This window comes from Falco peregrinus, chromosome 14 (genome assembly GCF_023634155.1).
Source record: "Falco peregrinus isolate bFalPer1 chromosome 14, bFalPer1.pri, whole genome shotgun sequence".
Taxonomy (NCBI): Eukaryota; Metazoa; Chordata; class Aves; order Falconiformes; family Falconidae; genus Falco; species Falco peregrinus.
In genome coordinates this window covers 4,915,649-4,922,070 of record NC_073734.1, presented here as the reverse complement: position 1 = coordinate 4,922,070, position 6,422 = coordinate 4,915,649, and the positions used below count along the sequence as shown (strand labels likewise).

Below are 6,422 nucleotides of genomic sequence, written 5' to 3'. Positions count from 1 at the left end.
CTTGCATGCTTCCTCCGTGCTTCCTTTGTGTGCTTTTGCGTATTTTTATCATTCCCAGAAGGTTTTCCACCTTCGCCCAGTCATCCTGTTCTCACACCAAATGCAGGAACGAAGCAACAGAAGAATCAGTCTGATGAGCTAATTTAGCAAATTCCCACTTGCTGCCTGTTCTTCAGCTGTGCTCTGAGCGTGGAGACATTTTTCTCCTGAATATGACAGCTTATGTTCGGATCATCCCATTTCAGCGATGCGAGCACTTGGGAGCCGTTTGAGTGGGAAGAAATTTATAACGGACGGCCCAGAGAAAGGAATACGTGAAGGGAAGGTGTCGGTGTGTGAGCGGCTTGGTGCAGGCAGTTCTCGAGGGGCAGGTACATGTTTCGTCTGCTTGCTGGCAACTCCGCTGGCCAAATCCTGCAGCTACATTGCCTGGCAGGTCTGGAAACGCTTAATAATAAAACCCCCAGATGTAACGTTGGAGTTTGCAGTAGCTCCGAGACACCGTCGGGGAAGGCATGGCCGAGCTGTGCCCCGCAGGCCGCGATGGCAGGCGGCGGGACAGGGCCACGCAAAACACTTGTCTGTGTTGTGTGAAACACCGGTGGGTCTGTCAGCGCCGTGGGGTGAACAGCGAGCCCCTGGCGTGGCGCCCGGGCCGGGAGGAGCGGGTTCTGCGGAGCCCCGAGGGCTGCGGCAGGGCTGGCTGTGCGCCTCGGCCGGGAGCGGGGGGCCGCGCCGGGTGGGCGCCGTGCGGGCGCGTGGGTGCGCGGCGGACTACAGTTCCCGGCGTGCACCGCGCCGGCCGCGGGTACTACAGGTCCCGGCCTGCCCGGCGGGGGCGGTGCCGAGGGGCGGCGCGCGGCCCTCTGGGAATTGTGGTCCCGGCCGGCGGCACGGCGGTGAAGGGCGGCGGGCAGGCCGCGTGCCCCGTGCGCCTGCGCGGGCTCTCGGGGCGGGCGGGGGCCGAGCGGGCGCGGCGCGGCGGCGCCTGCGTGCTGAGGAGAGGAAGATCTCTCGCGAGGAAGGACGCCATTATCGCAGCCGCTCGACAAACACCACGAGAATTCGGCACCGCACACGGTAACCGCGGCGCCCCGCGGCCGGACGGCTGGGGCTGAGCTCCCCGGGGGCCTGGCGCCGGGCGTGTAGCCCCGGCCCTCACAGCCTGCCCGCTCCTCACAGCGCCGCCCGAGCACGCGGGCCGTGAGGCGGCGGCTCCGGGGAGGGGCCGAGGCGGGGGGGCCGCGGGCTCCCGCCCCCTCACCCGCACCGGGCCGGGGGGCGACCGGGGACTCGTCTCCTCCCGCCGCCGGACGCCGGCGCAGGGCCCTCCGCGGGGGGCTGCTCTTCACCGCTTGGCTCCCCGCCTGCCTCCCTCCGGGCCTGGGCAGGGCTGGGGCTCCCCGGTGCCGGCCCCCGCTGATGCCCGCCGCCGGGGGGTGGGGGGGGGCGCGGGTCGCCACCGCGGGGGCGTACGGCGGCCGAGGCGGAGGGTCTGCCCCGTCCCTCCCCGGCAGTGTCCCCGAAGACCGTGCCCGCTCTCCCCCACGTCTCCCCCGCGCTGGTGCTTTCCCGTCCTGAAGGACGGGGCGGGCCGGCGCCGCCCCCCCCCCCCCCCCCGGCCCGGGCAGCACCCGCTGTGGGGCAGGGGTGTCGCTGGGCGCCCCCCGCCCGCCCCGCCTGCCTCTGCGCCGCTTGCAGGGAGCCGTAATGGAAAGGGGCTGCTGCCGCCTTTCACGTGCCTGCTGGTGGGGGGAGGGGAAAAAAGGAGAAAAAAAAAAAAAGTGTCTCCCCAGGTGCTGTTTTGCTTGTGTGGTCATTTAGTCATGGTAAAGGTTGTTCACATCCCTACCGGGGCTGGGATTCTCTCATCTCTTCATATTAGTGATCTGTTTGCCAACACATTCGGTCTTCCCTTTTTCCCTATTTGCAATTCAAGGGCTGCTTCTTAAATTTATTTTATTTTTAAAACCTTGTCCAGTGGGAACGGTTGTGTACTTAACCAAATATAGTAATTTTATCCTGCTGTGGGACATACAGTTTATGTATCAGTTTATTTTTAGAGCTCTCAAGCGAAGATTTTTTTTTTTGTTAAGTAAACAGTTTTGGAGGGGTGTTAGCAACTGAGTGACTGCTTCAGTGGAAGCAGCTTTCAAATGGTAAAATGATAATTTGGAACGTTTTTTGCTCCTTTTTTTGCCTTTGGTGTGAGGTTACCTTAGGTGTAGTACCCTGCTGATGTCAGGCTTTCAAGATGCAAACAAAAAATTGGTAGAATTTTGAGTACTCAAGCAAGATCTTAAAAAAACAAAGACCAAGGGAAAAAAAAAAAGTGCCTTTGTCTTAATAACGTCATAGCAGTACCTCTTGAAACAATGGATTTTTTCTGTTAGAAAGCGTTAGTATGTGTTTAAAGTGAATGTCCATGGAAATTGACCAGACTAACTAGAATTTGATTCTGAAACTGACTGAGCCTTATTCTGTACACTAAATGACAACTTGGCGATAGTTCAGTTTTCAGGAATACCTGAAAAGATGTTATAAAGAAAGACTAGTTAATTTGTTGAAGGGAGTAAAAAGATTTGAGTTTGGATTTGGGAAACATTCAGTTTCCTTCAGAAGATGAAAATATTTCGTAACTTTTTTTCCTTTTTGTAATTTATAATCAGTTTTACAATAGCAGTAACTGGCTTTAATGTCTTCATTATTCAGCCGTGTGTAAGTTGTGTGGTTACTGGACAACTTTTAAAGTTTAAGGTGCTTTTAAAAGAGTAATTGATGACTAACATTCAGAGTAGTAATTGAATAATAACATTAACAGTAGTAACATAATGACTGCTGATTATCCATGTTCACACCTGAAAGGGTTCCATCAGCACATGTTCTGCTAAACACGTTTGAGAGAGTCTTGTTTCCTGCCTGTGCTGTTTTTAACACTGGGCAATGTACTTGTTCTGTACTGTTTGGGACTGATGAGGTGAAGAAAGGTGAACTGCAGGTCATAGCTCCAGGTGGTGAGAAGTGCTACTTCACAGGTGCAGGGATAGTAGTGCTGTGGGATTCAGACCCTCGTTAATTACAGTAATTGTTCACATCCGCAAGGACTTGAGGTTGTCCCTCCTCTTCATCTTGAGCTTTTCCTTAAACTTCTAAACCTTCGTTTGTGCAGCCTTCATTTTGTCTGAACTTGAATGTCTTCCTGTCTTTCCTTGAAGACTGCCTTGAACTGAAAATGCTGTGTTGGTCCTTAGAAAGTAAAGACTCTCAGCATCTTCATTTTGAAAGGAAGAGATGGGTATTTCTCTTTGTGCACGGAAGCTCTTGTCCCAGAGGTCTACAGAAAATTTTTATGTGAATTGAGCAGAACAGCAAGAGCTACTTGTAGGAGGAGACAATGCAAAGCTAATGACTAGAATTAGAACAACAAAATGTCTATGTATGCTAAACTTTGCCAATAAAATTTTTTTCACAGATTGGATTTCCTTCAGTTTGAAACTTGGTATTTAGTTGTTAACTGCTGAAGTAATTTTGATTTGTTCATTACGTATTCATTAAAAGGCTACATCATAATCTTTTTTCCAAGTAAAAATAAAAAGAATAAAATGTCTTAAGTTATGTCAAACACTTGTTTCCTTGCAGTTTCAGGTTTTTAAAGCTACCGTTAAGCGCTTATTTTTGCCTACCACTTGTTAGCTCGCATGTTGAGCCGTAAAGCAGAAGTGCACGAAAGGATTAACATCATAAAATCCTTTGCATTTGGGACTTCAAATAAAATAATTTGTAATGTCATCTGAACAAAACTATTTTGCTTCCTGTTTGTAAAATCTTGACTTAGACCACTTAAGGGAAAAATACATTAAGTTCAAATTTTCTTCTGAAAATTGGAGCATCTGTATTTTATGGTGAAAAACCAATGCATCTCTCCTACCCGTGGAGTTGAATTCATAGGAAACTGTAAACACCCCTTCCTTCCCTGCTCCTTAGGCACAAGTGTATCTGTTCAATGTATCAACTTACCTCTCTTTAACATCCTATGAATTATAGTCTTGCAAGTTTAAAGCTGTACTTTTCTTCTAGCGGAGGGAGGGGGAATGGCAAAACAGGTTTGGTCTGTGCTAATGAAAGTATTTCAGAATGTGAAGAACTAATTGCTCTACATTTTTCTACTGAAATGATGCTCTTCGGTTTATTTTCATAAGTATTTTTGGTCAGAATCTTAAAATACTAGTGTTGTCCCTTTATTTTAAAACAGTGCTAAGGTCTGTTTCAGCAGCTTGAATGTTTCCTTTTTCTAGACAGCTACAGGAGATAAATCTAATAGAAGACTTTTGAGTAAGCAGATTACTTGTGTATTTTATGTCGGCCATCATGATAGCAGAAGCCTGTTGCCGACATGGGTGTCTGTTCTTATCCCCACCCCCCTTGGAACTGGTAGCTCAAAGATTTTTCCAGTGTATATACTAGAAAAAACATAAAATGATAAAAAAATTTAAATTATATTGCTCCTTTTGTTAAAGATTTTGTTGTAGGTAAGCTGAACGCATAAGAAAAAAGCATTTTGCACAAATTTCCCTGGAACTTGAGCCAGGTGGTTGTCATAGTGCATACTGGTCCTAGGGTGTTGTGTTCAGACTGAACAACTTCCCGAGGCAAAGCGTCCAAGTGATAGAGCAAAGCCTCTTTCCTGCAAAGAGGCAATTAAACTGGAATGTTACAGTATTAGAAAGTCTTAATTCCTTCTGCCGTTGGAAAACGTGTGTGCTAAGCAAGGATGTCTTACACACTGAAGGAGGTCAGGTTCACATACTGCCTCTGCGGTTATTTTCTGTAGAAAAGCTAGTTTTAACATGGTGAAGGAATATGATGGTCAGAGGAAAACAGATTTTGGCATAGGGTCTGTGCTGTGCTGCACAGATGTGACAAATGATGTATTATGGGAGAGCACCCCATGACGCGCACACAGTGTCTTGGAGCTGAGCAGAGCAGCAGCTTGGGACGTAGAGCAGTTGGGCCAGATGGAAGTGGCTTCTCAGCAGCGCTGTTTTCTTGCAAACCAGCGTGGAGCAAGATCTTCTCCTTGGCAGTGTCTTGCGGTTGGAATTTCGCTGATGGGGATTTTCATCACGCAGTTCTAGTCCCAGCATAGTTTGTTGTTGGTAGTGTGTTGTAGTCATGATGTTGGAGCGGCGCTTGTATTTCTTGGGGTGTGCGTGGCCCAAGAGCACAGCTCCAAGGTGCAGGGCTTAGTTACTGTGGCTTTCATTTTTACCTAGACAGTGACAGCTAATTTCTGCAGTGCTTCCCCCAATGTATGTGCAGTGCTCTGCACGAACTGAAGTTTCTAAATGATCTTTTACTTGGCTTTAAGTAGGGAACTTTCTGATTCTTTATGATTGGAAAGTATGGATGATGCTAAACTTGGAGAGATCTGTGTCAGAGCCAGTTTTTAGTTTCATCAACTATGTATGTACTTGTATCTGCCTCCTGCTTTGATTTCAGTTTGAAATGTATTCTGAAATTGGTGTTATCTTTAACTCTTTAGAGCAAATAATAGTCTCCAACCTAAATCTGATGTTTATGAAAGTGAATAGCTAGATATTTTTTATTAAAAAGTCTATTTCTATCTACCATAACTTAAATAATTAATTTTTTTCACGTTTAATGCTTTTTCCTCAGAAAGTGTGGTTGTGTTATGCTTTTTCCACGTGTTGGATAATTGTAATAAAATTTCTAATAAAACAATTATCATACACCTTTATAGCAACATATTTAAAAGTAATAGTTTTCTGTTTAAACTGAACTGCAGTGTTTGGTTTGTAAAGTGAAGTAATATTTGCTTTGGCAGAGTTCGTAATACAGTGTTCAGGAGTTCAGTAGTTCAGTCCTTCAGACAGAAGTGTTACCCAGGTTGGGTTTTTTTCTATATAGTATGGTTGCTAGCTTATTCTTCACACTGCCTTTCTTCTAGGTCTGTTTATAAGCCTGGAATAAATGTTGTTGGAGGTTAGAAGGTTTGAAGAATTATGTGCTTTTCCGATAATGTAACTGTTGGCACGTGGTCATTGGTGCCAAAATTGGTACTAAGCGTTCCTTGTGGAGTCGGCAAGTGTCATGGCATATTGGTGTGCCTTTTCCCACTGAGGCAGAGCCCAGCCCCACCAAAGCTGCATGATTATGAGGGCTTCCAAAAGAGGGAATCTTCATGGAAAATTTAATCTACTCTAAAATTTGTTCTTTGGTAAACATTTCTTCTTAAATAATTGCATTGAGTTAATGGCCATGCCATTTCAGAGGTCATTTAAAGTAACATCTGTGATACTATACATTATGCTGTTTTCTTGAATAAATATAATTACTTTTTTATGAGGGGAGAAAAATTACAATACTGAAATGATTGGACAACTTAATGAAAAACTGGGCTT

The 6,422-nt window shown here is 46.6% G+C and overlaps 1 protein-coding gene across 5 annotated transcripts in view; it reads left to right on the top strand.

Moving 5' to 3' along the window:
- Positions 1-963: 963 nt before the first annotated feature.
- Positions 964-6,422, top strand: part of BANP (BTG3 associated nuclear protein) — a 152,549-nt gene continuing 147,090 nt past the window's right edge. For 4 of the 5 annotated variants that reach the window (XM_055818583.1, XM_055818582.1, XM_055818581.1 and 1 more), the window contains exon 1: positions 964-1,080. The gene's annotated coding sequence lies outside the window, so the exon portion shown is untranslated. The remainder of the gene's footprint in view (positions 1,081-6,422) is intronic. The other variant, XM_055818580.1, reaches the window with a different exon arrangement.